Source organism: Gigantopelta aegis, chromosome 10 (genome assembly GCF_016097555.1).
Source record: "Gigantopelta aegis isolate Gae_Host chromosome 10, Gae_host_genome, whole genome shotgun sequence".
In the NCBI taxonomy this organism is placed as follows: Eukaryota; Metazoa; Mollusca; class Gastropoda; order Neomphalida; family Peltospiridae; genus Gigantopelta; species Gigantopelta aegis.
Genome location: NC_054708.1, coordinates 77,725,380 through 77,741,081, shown reverse-complemented (window position 1 = coordinate 77,741,081; position 15,702 = coordinate 77,725,380). Strand labels below are relative to the sequence as shown.

Sequence of the window (15,702 nt, the reverse complement as noted above, 5' to 3'; positions counted from 1 at the left end):
AGAGAGCGGGTAAAGACAGGCGTGCTTGAACCTATAGTGGGTGTAAACACGCGTCAACTGCATGATTAATTTACTGATTGATTTGCTGATTGATTGATTGATTGATTTATTCATTGATTGAATATACCCGTCGCATTGGGGTACTCTTCATTTAGGACTATAAATCAGGCTCGTACTAGGGGTAGTGATTTCCTGTCGTGAAGCTACCGGTATGGACCGACACCTGCGCCCATGACAGGCGTGCGCTACAACAGCTGGCTCTGAATGTACACGTTAAGCCCTAAGACCTAACATAGCCTGACCTGACCAGGGGTAGGGAGTGGGGGAGAAGAGTCGGTTGGATCAAATTTTGAATACACAATCTGTTACAATTATAGGAGGATACGAAGGATTTCAATTATAAAGACGATACGCCTGGTACCGTGTTCACCGGATATACCCTTCACATCAGTAATTTTACCTCAATAACTATGTACACATAAAAACAAACACAAACCACGGCATATTTACATCAATTCCATAATCTCAACCATAGCAGAGGCGGCACAGTGTAAAAAAAAAATAGTGGTACGGCTCGTGTTTGCCAGACTCGCCTTTCTTTTTACTTGTAAGGACATTTTCACAGATACAACCACACACACACACACACACACACACACACACACACAAAAGCGGTACAGCCATGCCGTACCTCTTTGAAAAGTGGCACGGCCCTCGTCATTTAACACACCAAACGGAAGGTGGGACAAGTGACTGCCATCAACATTAATACAAATTACCGTCGATTAAAGAACATAATATATGATATCAATCACTGGCTGCATTTATGAGTTAGTGTATTGTAGGCGGAATTTAGCTCATTCGGTACAGCGATCACCTCAGGCGTGATGGGTCACCCTTTAGTGATTCGTGTTTCTTTCTCATCCCCAAAATAGGCCGTGGTATGTACTGTCATGTCTGTAGGAAGCTGAATATAAAATATCAGTGGCTGCTTTGATAGGAGTAGCTTATGTGGCGGTAGCGGATATCCTCCATTATCTCTCTCTCCCTCCCTCTCTCTCTCTCTCTCTCTCTCTCTCTCTCTCTCTCTCTCTCTCTCTCTCTCTCTCTCTCTGTGTCTCGCTGACTATCTTTCTCTTTGTCTGTCTTTCTATACCCTCTCTCTGTCGCTGTCTGTTACTCTCTCTCTCTCTCTCTCTCTCTCTCTCTCTCTCTCTCTCTCTCTCTCTCTCTCTCTCTCTCTCTCTCTCTGTGTCTCACTGTCTCTCTACTCCTCTCTGTCTTTCCCGGTCTGTATCTCGGTCTGTCTCTCCCTCTTTGTCTCTCCCTCTTTGTCTCTGTCTCTCTCTGTCTCTCTGTCTCTCTCTCTCTCTCTCTCTCTCTCTCTCTCTCTCTCTGTGTGTGTGTGTGTGTGTGTGTGTGTCTCGATGTCTCTCTAGCTCTATCTGTCTGTCTCGATGTCTCTTTCTCTTTAGTTTGTATTTTGTTTTTCAATACAACTGCAAATAAAAATGTACAGTAGAGTTATTACAGAAAAGAAAGTGTTAAAGCCACGTAAAAATATAACCATCACAATGTACAGTATTGCATTTATTAAACCACTACCACCATTGTTTTGCACATGTACAGTATTGCATTTATTAAACCACACTCACCATTGTTTTGCACATGTACACACTGCATTTACTGAACCACACCCACCAATGTTTTGCACACGTACGCATTGGATTTATTAAATCACACCCACCAATGTTTTGCACATGTACGCATTGCTTTTATTAAATCACACCCACCAATGTTTTGCACATGTACGCATTGGATTTATTAAATCACACCCACCAATGTTTTGCACATGTATGCATTTCATTAATTATTTTATGAAATCACATCCACCAATGTTTCGTGTGTGTACGCATTGCATTTATTAAACCACACCCGCCATTGTTTTGCACATGTACGCATTGCATTTCATATATTTTGTATTATGTGATGTATTAAATTCGATGGGGGTGGGGGAGCGTCTGGCGCAGTCGGTAAAATGCTCGCACTTTCCAATCCTAATTACTAGTTAAAAAGGTTTTTTCAAAGCAATCTGGCAATAAGATCGGCCTCCTCCAAAAAATAAACACTTCAAAAAGAAAATTGGCTTGGAACAGTGGGAGTGGTTGACTCCCAATCTCCCTCCCCATCTCATCTGCACACGTCAAAGACCTATGTTTCAAACTGTTCTCTAGCGTCAGGTAAGTGTTGGTTATCGTAAGTCACTTAGCATGCGTTTGAATGTGATATAAATAAACAGATAAAATAACTAACAAATAAACAAACACATAAATAAATAAATAAATAAATAAATAGTTGTTTGACAGAATATTGAACCTGTACATTTTCACAAGTGATGACGCATTGGTTCAACCGCAAAAACCTATTTAATACTTGAGGTGAATCGATCATATTACCGCGGTAGTCACTGATACAATGTTAAAAAATTATAATAATAATTTATATATTATATTTTAGAAAACAAAAATGAATTAAAAAAGAAATGTACTGCACCTGACCCATAAAATATTTCTGAATGTTTGAACATAAATAATGGATTTAATTATCAATATAAAATACTAAAATTATATTTAAATAGTCCATTACAGCCAAAAACAGTTTGTTTTAACTAAGTACATATCGTATCTTAAATGTTACCGAAAAATCCCTGTCAAATAATTCTGAAGTATGTTTTAGATAATAGTATGAACTGAACCAGACGACAACACTTGTCAGATTTATGTCAGTTTAAGGTGATTGTTCAATATGTTAATAATTTAATATTATTATTACAGAAAGACTTCAAACATATATTGTTGTAGCAGTATAATACCTTTTTCTCTTTTTTTAAACTGCATTCGATATGTATTCTCTATCATTTGAAAACTGGAGAAAGATAAAACCCCAAGCTGTTCAGGCCTGGTCTGAGACTGAGGACAAAGGTCACCGCTTGATCGAAGTTAAAGGTTATCAAGTTGAAAAGCCTTGTGACGTGTCTGCCCATCCTTGCAGTAGGCCTATTTATTGTTCAATACGTTTGTCAAGATACTAGTAAACACGAAACAGTGTAACACGTGTTTTAATATGTATGATTTAAAAACCAACATTCAACTTTTCTTCTTTTTCTCCCCTTTTTCTTTTAAATTCTTAATTTTTATCATTAATTCATAAATTATTTAGGCTAGGCCTAGGCCTATGTAATTTGTTGTTAAATTATTATTGTATTGTTTTATATTGTCAACACCTATTTGTGATACCCCCCCCCCCCCCTTTTTTTCCCGTAAGTAGTAAGCTAAGCAAAACCATTATGACATAGTCATCAGAGAAAAACCGCTACATTTTCCCTGATGCAGCAAAGGATCTTTTTATATGACAGGAAAGTACATACCACGGCCTTTGACTTGTTGTGGTGCACTGGTTGGAACGAGAAAAAACAAGTCAGTTGAATGGATCCACCGAGGTGGTTCGATCCTGCGATGCAAGCACCGTAAGCGAACACTCAACCGACTGAGCTAAATCCCGTCTCCCGTCGCATTTATTACTACTGGTTGATCAGAGGCGTAGCGTGATCTGGACCGGGGGGGGGGGGGGGGGGGGGGGGGGGGGGGGGGGGGGGGGGGTACGAATATGAACCAAGTGGACCATTTTCTATTTTGTTTTTGCACCACTAGAAACTCCATATGTATAAACCTGTATGTTTTAGTTCTGAAAGCGGACAGTCAATCTAATTAAAATTAGCTCCACTATTACATGTGGATCTAACAGCAGCCAGTTGGAGGTCATGTCCACCAATCAAAACCTTACTTGCAGAATCATGCCAGTGGTTTGAAAATAATTTGAAAACATTCCGAATTATCCTGAGGGTATATGACATGTTTCATGTGAACTACGAATGTCTTATTTAGACCAGTAGAACTAATTTTAATCAGATTGCTAACAACACTGCGTAGTCTCCAATGAGCAAGTAACATTTCGTCTGTAAATAATAATTTAAATACTGACCAATCACACTTCGCCTTTTATAACGCTATTTGGGAGCTACAAATTCTAAAAATATCGAGCGAGTCTATTTTAGTGGCCGCAGTACAGCGAACCATACCAATACGTACAGGATGGGTTATCAGTCTTCAATTTTACATTGCAAATTATTTATTTATTAAAAAAACTAAAAACTAAATCAGTCTTCAGTTTTACATTACAAATTATTTATTTTATAAAATAAAATATGTTTACGGCATTCGTAATTCACACGAAACATGTATACCCTCAGGATAATTCGGAATGTTTTCAAATTATTTTTAAATCACTGGCATGATTCTGCAAGTAAGGTTTTGATTGGTGGACATGAGCTCCAACTGGCTGCTGTTAGATCCACATGGGTTGGGGTGGAGATACGTACTGTGGTTTAGCCATTAATTTATCATTTATGTCTGGTGTGTGGGATGTCTGGTGTGTGGGCTAGATCTTTTCTCCTATAATGATACACGATTTAAATAACACGCTAGTTAAATATATCACCATTTATCCTACTAGTTGTTTTAAAACGTATCAGTGTTTTATATTCGGGTAATATTTCGTTGGAATGTAGGCTTACTGTAACTCATGTGTTACAATGGATGACTAAGCAGTGGCGGATTCAGAAAATATTTTTTTCCGTGGGGTGGGAGACTGACGGTAAAAGGGCACGATAAAAAGGTGCACTTGAATGTTTTTGGATAAACAAAAGTTAAAAGTTTGTTTTATTTAACGACGCCGCTAGAGCACATTGATTTTTTATCTTATCATCGGCTATTGGACGTCAAACATATGGTCATTCTGACACTGTTTTTAGAGGAAACCCGCTGTCGCCACATAGGCTACTCTTTTTACGACAGGCGGCAAGGGATCTTTTATTTGCGCTTCCCACAGGCAGGATAGCACAAACCATGGCCTTTGTTGAACCAGTTATGGATCACTGGTCGGTGCAAGTGGTTTACACCTACCCATTGAGCCTTGCGGAGCACTCACTCAGGGTTTGGAGTCGGTAAATCGATTAAAAATCCCATGTCTCGACTGGGATCCGAACCCAGTACCTACCAGCCTGTAGGCCGATGGTCTGCCACGACGCCACCGAGGCCGGTTGGATAAACAAATTTATAAATATTTTATATTTGATGTATAGGCCTATTAAGTATATATTACTTCTTGAAAGACATGGTGTCACGTGTGTGTGCGTGTGTGTGTGTGTGTGTGTGTGTGTGTGAAAGACCCATTGATACTAATGGGAAAATGTTGCGGGTTTCTTCTTCCCCTTTAACACAAGGCTATAAATGGCTAAATACACTGACGGTAGCTAACGGCTCGTAAAATGATACAAGGCAGATTCAGAAAGCCTATTATTATTTCGCCCGCCGATTCCCCCGCCGTGCACTGACCACCACAGGTCAACTTCAAAATTAATGCAGGTTTAACGGGTCAGAGGTCACGGCCAATGGCGCACCTTGAAAGAAATTATAGTCTTCAATAATAATTTTTGTGTGGTGAATGCTCAACACTGACCAAGCGCGATAGAATTAATGTATGTTTAGCAGTGGCTGTATTTGTATTTATTTATTTATTTATTTATTTGATATGTGAAATGCTGACATGGTTTAAGTCAATGTCCTTTTTAAGTGAACAGTAACGGTTACTGGTTTAGGGCAAAAAGCACTAACCAATTATTGGGATAGTAAAACTGCCTTTCATGCCTTCTTTGTTGCCACAATAGTGACATTTTTGCCCCGCGCCAACGCACTAAGTATACACAACACATACCCACACGCACAGAACTACATACATGTGTAGGACATTGATTCTGATGTAATTTCGTAATTTAACCACACACACACACACACACACACACACACACACACACACACACACACACACACACACCAAAAACAAAACAAAACAACAACAACAAAAATACATACATAGAACGAAAGAAAATGGTTTGGACACAATTAACTCATTTACAACGGAGTTTAGCAGCGAATGTAACTAACAACCTTGATGCTACTTCGACACCTTACAACGAAACAATCATTATTAGTAAAACTATTACAGTAAAGCATCGTGTTACCGGATATCATTAGGCGATACAAAAAATAAATCACATAATGCCCATCCCTAGTGTCGAATTACGGAATTTTGTTGCTGGTGTTGTGAGAAAGAATTGGGGCTTGACCATCTTCGTGAATGAAAGGTCCTATGCCGTACGGATATTTCAGGTTGTAATATACCAAATAAAATCCCATAGGCGACCATGTTAACATTTGTGCTTAAAAACACTATATGCAATATATCAACCAAACTATGACCAATAATTATCTGTACTACAACCCAAAGTATTAACTGAAGAAAATGGTACCTTTCATGGCTCATTTTCGGTATAACCAAATGTTTTTACAACACCCCTAGTTTCGCACAGAATTTGAGTACTTTTGTTTACAGGTACTCCATACATGTTCCAAGCACAAGGTTACTTGACACAGTGGTACTAGATGAAATAAAATTTCATATATTTTTAGCACGGATAAAACTTTTTTTTTTCTTTTTTTTTCACAGCCAACACACTCACATTTATAACCAATCACAGGACTTGTGGTGTTCACTTTTCTATCGGGGCGGGACGTTGCCTAGTGGTAAAGCGCTCGCTTGATGCTCGGTCGGTTTAGGATCGATCCCCGTCGATGGGCCCATTGGGCTATTTCTCGTTCCAGCCAGTGCACCACGACTGGTTAACAAAGGCCGTTGTATGTAGTATCCTGTCTGTGGGATGGTGCATATACAAGATCCCTTGCTGCTAATGGTAGCAAGAATGCTGCAAGAATGATATCTTCCCTTATATGGTGAGGCTTGCCATAGATCGGGCTGCACCTGGTGGTAGTTGGCTATTTCTCGCTCTAGCCAGTGCACCACAACTGGTACATCAAAGACTGTGGTATGTGCTATCCTGTCTATGGGATGGTGTATATAAATGATCCCTTGCTACTAATCGAAAAGAGTAGCTCATGCAGTGGCGACAGTGGGTTTCCTCTCTATATATGTGTGGTCCTTAACCATATGTCTGACGCCATATAACCATAAATAAAATGTGTTGAGTGCGTCGTTAAATAAAAGATTTCCTTTCTTAACTTCTCTATCAAAAGTCGGTGCACCTCAAACTTTGACCCAACCGGAAATTATTTGGTTTAGTGCTACCTATATACTCAATTCAAACAGGGGTCTCCTCTTTCTCTCGTCCGGAACACTTTGCTTATTGCAAATATTTTGAAAATGTCCGATGATTGTAGAGACCAAAACCTGTATTCATATAGTACTGGGCCAACTTGTCATAGATTACACAAATTCAAAACTCGAAATAGCGTCCTGCGAAATTCGAAAAGCTGTCCATTTTTAGCCATAAAAGGTGAAATAAAAATTCACCTGCTATAATTACTTTAAAAAAATAAAAAACAACAAAAACAAATGCAGGTAATCATCCATCTTCTATAAACATCCTAAGTTCGTGATTCTGTTATATTTTAATTATATAATGCTCTAGAATACAGTTCAGAGGTCCTAATTTTCCACATTCAGCCCCAAACCCTCTACTTATCCCGTGCTGTCTTATTTCCAGCATAATATTTATTTTGGCCTGCAAAAAAAAAAAAAAATAACAGCACAGACCACATTTTGCTTCCTATTTCGAGCCAAGCAAGTTTGAATCATTGTTTAATATTAATTACAATAAACCAGAGCAGGCGTGTGTGCAGGCATATTAGCAGATATGTGTTGGGGGATGCGGGTGGGGGGGGGGGGGGGGGGGGGGGGGGGGTAGAGACATGCTTCTCCGGAAAAGGAGACACGCCATGCATAAGAATATTCCGGACGGAACAAAAAGGAGACCGTTATATGATATGGCACAAAACGACTGTTGGCTGGCGAATGTCGCGTTGGATACAGTACAAGCTTTCAAAATATAATTATTTACGAAATGGATACACTGGATGCACTATTCTAAATTGCTTAACTATTAAATTAATTCACAGAACCCCCGTTTACATTTTCGTAAATGTCATGCCGTATCATGAGGTTATAGTTACAGATACAGATAGAAAAGCATTTGTATATTATCCACATGGTAGTTTTGATGAAACGATACAGCATAGATCTGTATTATGCCAGGGAAGTGTTAATACGCTTTATAATACGTAACGACAGTACACAGAATCATCATGGTGAACTGACAGTTGTGTTCTATATTTATATTATTAAATATCATATTATAGTCGACTTTCCAGTCGAAACAGAGCAAAATGTCAAGCTTCAACTAAATTTTATTTAATTGATACTACGGACTCATACGGATCATCTTTTAAACTGCAATTGTATCTTCAATCGCCACACCCTTAATTTTTTTTTATATCACATACAGTCGAACTTCGTTAACTCGAAGTTGAAGGGGACGACGAAATATTTCGAGTTTCAGGGAGTTCGAGTTTTCGAAATTCGTACAGCAGACCCCAAAGTGAAACTGCATTGTAGTATTATCATTTCGTTGATATCGGAAGACACGTTTGCTGCTCCATCCCATATATATATATATATATATATATATAATTAAATAGTAAGGAAAAAGAAAAGGAAAGAAAAACCCACTACTAGTATACTATTACTTGCCGACCGAGCCACTGCTTAAATAATCAGTTGTCAGCAAACCAAATCTTGTCAAATCTTCCTAGTATTCAGTCAACCATGCATGCATTCACCAAACGGTCAAGCACGCCCGTCTTGGCACAACCTCCTAGTTGCTCTGATAGATCTGACCAAGACAGATGCTATAATGTTCAGAGGACGCCCAGTGTACTTATCAATCATTGAACTTTACGGCCCGTTGCTTTCAGTAGGTCACATAGATGTGTTGTTGTTTTCATGTACACATCTGTAGGATGTTCAGGAGAAACGAGCACTTGTGGGCGCTTGCGGCCCGCCTGAGGTGCCGTAGGTCGTTGTATCGAAACTCCTTGCCTCCATTAGATCACCTGACTTATTTTCCAGTTGGTCCATCTATAATGTGTGTATCAATGAACGTAGTGCTGCCAACGAAGTTACATCCTGCCCACTGTAGAAATGGTTATTATAAGAGATTCGAGGCGGGACGTAACCCAGTGGTTAAGCGCTCGCTTGATGCACGGTCGATCTCGGATCGATCCCCGTCGGTGGGTCAAGTGAGTATGCTCTAATAAAGAATAAATTCTGACCTAAATTACTTGGCATCTAACTGCCCAGAGGCAGCTCGCAACTTTGCGATCTCGCAATGTAGTGCAAACCGAATTGCAAGGACGAAACGATGTTGCTTAAAGGAGCTTAAGAGAGCTTTGTGACTTTGACCCCTGTACTTTAATTAGCTATTGCTGTTTCCTTTACTACACGAATGGAAGATATCCGAAGCATATCCGTTATTGATATTGGCTTGCGAATGTTGACTAATTAGAAAAATGTGGTTGACATTATAGGTGTAAGTAACGCCAATACCCATATTGTATGAGGTAATAAAAGCTCAAGATTGATAAAAATTAGACTATGTTCTTGATTAATATGCCGCTGTGGGCATTATCTTTTGCTATTTAGACATGGCCACAAGCGAATGTTACGTTGTCAGATTACCAAAATCAATATACGCATTCTGGACGATGGTCCTAATTAAACCACGAGCTCTACAGACACATACACGTATAGAGAATACTACATGCAGCGCTCTACAAAGCGAGTCAAATACTTGCCATGGCGACTAAAAACATTTCCTGGCGCCTAAAAAATAAAATCACATTCGCCAGTTGGCGACTGTTCAATAATTTTACTTTAATCTGTAAACAAAACTGGACATCGGAAAAGACTGTGGACCAGTAGCAATTTATTTTCCATAAAACGTTTTCTATCGGTAATTTGTTTGAAAAATAAAAGTTTGAGACATGTTAATCGGACTATGAATAACGATTTTCCAGTATTCAAGAGTAAACACGGCGACGTTAAGTGGGAGGTAATACTTCGTTATGATGTTATTGGGTACGGAATTTGATAATGATAGTTAATAGTCGTTCACTGTTTTAGTGGAACCGGACACAAACAGTAACTTGTAATTACTATTTAACAACTAGGAATCACCTCTTCACGAGTTCATTCGAATGCAGTCCTAATAACAATTACGCATTAGTAATGTGCCGTAAAGTGGCAGATGAATCGATTTAATTACAAGTATATATTAGCTGGCTAGTAAATATAAGTGGCTGGCGACTAAAATATTATACTTTACTGGCCAGGGAAGAGTAAATTTGAACTTGCTTTGTAGAGCACTGACATGATAGATACGAGTTGTTTATATAGTGTATACTAATATTTATTTTATAACAAATTGTTTATATTGAGAATACTATATGAGTGGTCGTTAGATACCATGGATTTTACAGCGACTTGTTTATATAGAAAATATTACCTTAGTGGTTGTTAGATACCATTTATTTCAAGAGTTTATATACAGAATACTACATCAGTGGTCGTTAGATACCATTTATTTTACAACGAGTTGTTTATATATCTCAAGAATACTACATCATTGTCGTTAGATACCATTTATTTTACGAGTTATTTATATAGCTCCAGAATACTACATGAGTGACCACTGGATACTATTTATTTTACAATGAATTATTTATATAGATAATACTATTATTTATTTTATAACGAATTGTTTATATAGAGAATAGTGGTGTAACAATACATCGAACTATCGATATGTTGCGATAGTTTGTCTCGATAGCAATGCATCGATAGTTAATTCAACTATCGATAACTATCGCAATTGTTTGCTAAAGTATCGATAGTTTGATAGTATGCATAGTGAAATATGACCTACGATCAACGCATGATTTCACTATCTAGTGATATTATTACAGATAACTAAGTACAAACACAGAGATACACACAAACACAAACATACATACATGCGCACGCACAATCGCAGATACATACATACACATGCATACATACATACATAACGTATTGTGGGAAGTCTGCAAGTTGCGGGCGATTCTGTGCTGTAGGTTCGAGTCCCAGCAACGGCATGGCACAATTTGTGAGGCCAAAAAGGATTTAATTATCCCCTGCGCCAGTGCGTTAATATCTATGTATGTAATAGTCAACCTCGATACACATACAATATATAGATATTCATACATCAATACATACTAGCCAGTGCCAAGTTTGCCCACTGTGTCATGTACGTAAGCGGGATCGACCGCGTAATTTGTAGGCTTCATGCATATGGTTGAGGTAAACAGCATCCTTTTCAGTGGATGTGTGGATAACTCAGAACGTATCGTGGCAAGTCTGCAAATTGCGGGCGATTCGGTGCCATAGGTTCGAGTCCCAGCAACGGCGTGACACAATTTGTGAGGCCAAAAATGATTTAATTATCCCCTGCGCCAGTGTGTTAATATCTATGTATGTAATAGTAAACCTCGACATATATACATATATATACATTCATATTTGCAGACTGAGGTTAATAGATTTGCGACATATCTATTCATATTACTGTTATCAAGCGATTTAAGAATAATAGTACTATCACTATTGCAATACTATCACAATAGTATTTTAAATATTTTAATTATCGCAGTATTATTGCAATAGTAAAACTGACCGCAATAGTCACCCCAAAGAGAATACTACATGAGTGGTCGTTAGATATATTTTACAGCGAGTTGTTTATATAGAAAATACAACACGAGTGGCCGTTAAATACCATTTATTTTACAACCAGTTGTTTATGTATATAATATCATAATACATGAGTGGCCGTTAAATACCATATATTTAAAACGTATCTAACTTATGGCAAACGCGTGGCAGTTAACTTAAATGTATCACACAGAAAGAGAACAAAAATCTATTTATTTTATTGGATGCTATATCTCTGGTGACCGGGTCATCACCGTGGAACAACCTTTTTATTTAGTCCATTAAAGTTAAACCATCTTCAAAATATAAACAAACAACATAAACTATTAATGCAACCGGTCAAACATTAAAAAAGGTCCAACGCCTGTGTGTGTGTGTGTGTGTGTGTGTGTGTGTGTGTATACACACAATATATATAATTATGTATGTATGTGTGTGTATATACATATACATATGCTTGTTGTGACGGAACATGCTCTTAAATTTGTTTTCGCCTGTGGCGATTTTAATTGTGTTAGAGGGCCGTGTGCAGTTTAATTGCACTTAGCCCAGATGGGCAACTTGTTACGTAATACCTCCGCGCGACCGTACACATCCAGCCAGGTGCGGAGGCCATGTGGCGAGTAGTTACGTAATACCTCTGCGAGTGCGGTTTTTACAACCGTGATTGGCGACGATGGCGTCAGTAAGTCTGACGATCAGAGAGAAATAATACCGCTTGGTCGCGGTGGAAATATCAGATGATAAAGGGGGAGGTACCGCCTTGTACACCCAGGCGATTTCTGATTTTATAATAAATAGCTAGTTTTTAGAGATATGGGAGAGAACGAAAAAGGAAGCTTCCCGGGAACGTAGTCCGTTAGGACTTGGTAAATATCATTTCTGCTCTGTTGTATAACCTTGATGTGATTGATGTGACTTTTAATATTTTAATACTGTATTATACCAATATTCTTTAGACAGTGTCTTCGGTCATCTGACGAAGTAAATCGTAGACTTTTGTTCTAACATTATACGAGTATTTGGTAATATAAAGCTTAGCCAGTCATCCTAGAAGACCTAGGTAAACTGTAGGTTATTGTCTTTATTGTGATAGGTACCAGTATTAATTCTGTGTTACAAGGTTACTGAATGAGTAGTTAAGGGTTAATTAAAAATTAACCAGTTAGGAATAGAGTGGTAATTCCTTTATTAATTAAGTTCTCCTGGCAGCGTTTCTCAATTATCACACGTTACTGAACGAGTAGTAAGGGTTAATTAAAAATTAACCAGTTAGGAATAGAGTGGTAATTCCTTTATTAATTAACTTCTCCTAGAAGCGTTTCTCAATTATCACACGTGTGGGTGTTGTGTCACGGTGAAGTGAATCGCATATTGTGTAACCTAGACACCTAGAGATTAACTAATTAAGTGATCAGTTCTGGGTTGTTATTATTGTTGTTATTAATTAACTACTACGGCTGTACATTTGTCAGCGTAGGTTAATACAGATTCCAAAGTGTATTGTGTTTTGTTGTGTTTCTAGTGAACTAAACGTGCTATATTACATATACTTTATATAAGATCGTATCTCTGATCATACCTAGAGACGAGCCATACTAGGGTTTAACAGCCTGTTACAGAGAGATCTAATAGATATACAGTTAGGAGAGATATTTTGATAATCGTGTTTTATTCAGTTACGGGAATTATAGAATCCCCGTGACAGGAGTAGAAAATTGGGGTGCTCGTCCCGGATCTGAAACGGGACATGCATATTTTTAAAAAGTAGTGTTTGTAAATGGGGGCTTTATAAATTAATTTTTACAAATAACCAGAAGTAGCACGTTGTTCACTAGAAAATTAATTAATATTAAGTGCGTCATATCTATACATGGATAAGAATTTGCTGGATAGGCCTACGCTCAGTGTAGTGGAGATTAAGCGAGCACGTAAGGCCGAGTTAGTTGAAATCGCGGGTGAGCGAGAAATTGATTTAACATCAGCTAAAACCTTAGGAGATATAAGGACAATTATTATCCAGGAAGTTTTTGGTGATAGTTCTGTTATGGAAGACAGTGAGATTGTTCCAGATATAGAGATAAATGAGTTAAGTGTGGAACAACAATTAGCTTTTAAAAAAACTTGAGTACGAAAGAGAAGAACGTGCATTAGATAGAGAGAGAGAGAGAGAGAGAGAGAGAGAGAGAGAGAGAGAGAGAGAGAGAGAGAGAGAGAGAGAGAGAGAGAGAAAGAGGAGAGGAATAGAGAAAAAGAAAATAGAGATAGAGATAGGGAAGATAGAGAGAAGGATAGAGAAGAGAGAGAGAGAGAGAAGAGAGAGATAGGGATAGAGAATTCCAGTTAGCAAAATTAAAAGTGGAACATGAGTTAAAGTTGAATACTGAAGAAGTTAGACGTGAGGCAGGAAATGGTTTTAACATGTCGGAGGCTTATAGATCAGTGCCTGTATTTGATGACCAGGAGGTAGATATGTTCTTTCAACTGTTTGAACGGGCCGCTAAGCAGCTAAATTGGCCGCAGTCTAAGTGGACATTGTTAGCCGTGTCTAAGTTTAAGGGGAAGGGTAGTGTAGCTTATAATTCAATGAGTGATGAGCGAGCAAGTCAGTACGACCTTGTTAAGGCGGCAGTGTTGATGGCGTATGAATTACGACCTGAGGATGATCGTTTACGGTATAGCGAATTGAGAAAAACGCAGGGTCAGTCTTATAGTGAGTTTGTGGCTAAGAAGGCAGGGATGTTTGATAAATGGGTGGTGTCTCATCAGGTAGAGTCATATACCGAGTTACGGGAGTTGTTGATCTTACAGGACAATAAAACTGGATTACCAGTTAGCTTACGTATTCATTTAGAGGATCGTGATGTCAAAAAGATAGAGGAGGCAGGCATAGTGGCAGATGATTACGTGTTAATACACAAAGCTCAGGCAGTACAGGGTAGCTCTTTACAACAGGGTGATAAGAAGAAATTTCAGCCAGGTTTTTCCCGGGAAAGTAACTATCGGGGAGAGTCATCTAGTTGGTCAGCTAGTCAGGCAAGGAATGCACCTGGTGGGCAAAGTAAGGATAGACCTGCATTATCAGCCAATGCACGAACTTTTCGTCCACATTGCAGTTACTGTAAAAAGGATAACCATCTTATCGGGGACTGTTTTAAAAGGAAACGCGATAATGCGCAAGTGATCGGTTTAGTGAGGTCAGCTCCGTTAGCGAGAGAGTTAATGGTTAGTCCCATGGCAGAGAAAGTAAACCCGTATGTGTCCACTGGTATGGTTTGTGATGTGAGACAAGAATTGAGTCCTAAGGCTATATCAATCTATAGAGATACCGGGTGTAGTCAGAGTCTGATCACGCAAGAGTGTTTAGCTGGTATTGAAAATTCAGATACGGGACGTAGTTTGGTTTTAACCTCGGTTACTGGAGAAAATATGGTTGTCAGGTTACATAAGGTTTTCTTGTGTTCGAAGTTTGTGACGGGACCAGTCATTATGGGTGTTGTGAAGGACTTGCCTGTTGAAAACATAGGAGTTTTGTTGGGAAATGATTTGACTAGTCAGTGTTGTCAGCCGAAATGTGACCAACTGTTAATTAAAGACAGCACGTTACCAATAGAAGAGTGTGAGGTTGATGAGATTAAATATCCTGCGTGTGTACTGACTAGGGCTATGGCCAGTAGGTTAGCACGGGACCCAGAGGATATTTGTGATTTGTCTGATACGTGTGTGAGCCATTAAATTGGAGTGGATGAGGTTATCAGTAAAATGGTAGATAAGTCAACTGAGGAATTAAATGTGGTGGAACCTGTTGATCTCCCGCAGAGGGGAAATGAACCAGTTGTGTTTGATAGGGGGGACTTCCCTTGTAATAGACAAGAGTTAATCCTAGAGCAGGGGGCTGATCCAAAATTGTTGGCAGTTCGC

At 38.7% G+C, this 15,702-nt stretch overlaps 1 protein-coding gene across 1 annotated transcript in view; it reads left to right on the top strand.

The window, feature by feature from the left end:
* Positions 1–2,765: 2,765 nt before the first annotated feature.
* The window catches only part of LOC121384727, a 35,160-nt gene continuing 22,223 nt past the window's right edge, over positions 2,766–15,702 (top strand). Inside the window, exon 1 of the mRNA XM_041515248.1 lies at positions 2,766–2,792. The gene's annotated coding sequence lies outside the window, so the exon portion shown is untranslated. The remainder of the gene's footprint in view (positions 2,793–15,702) is intronic.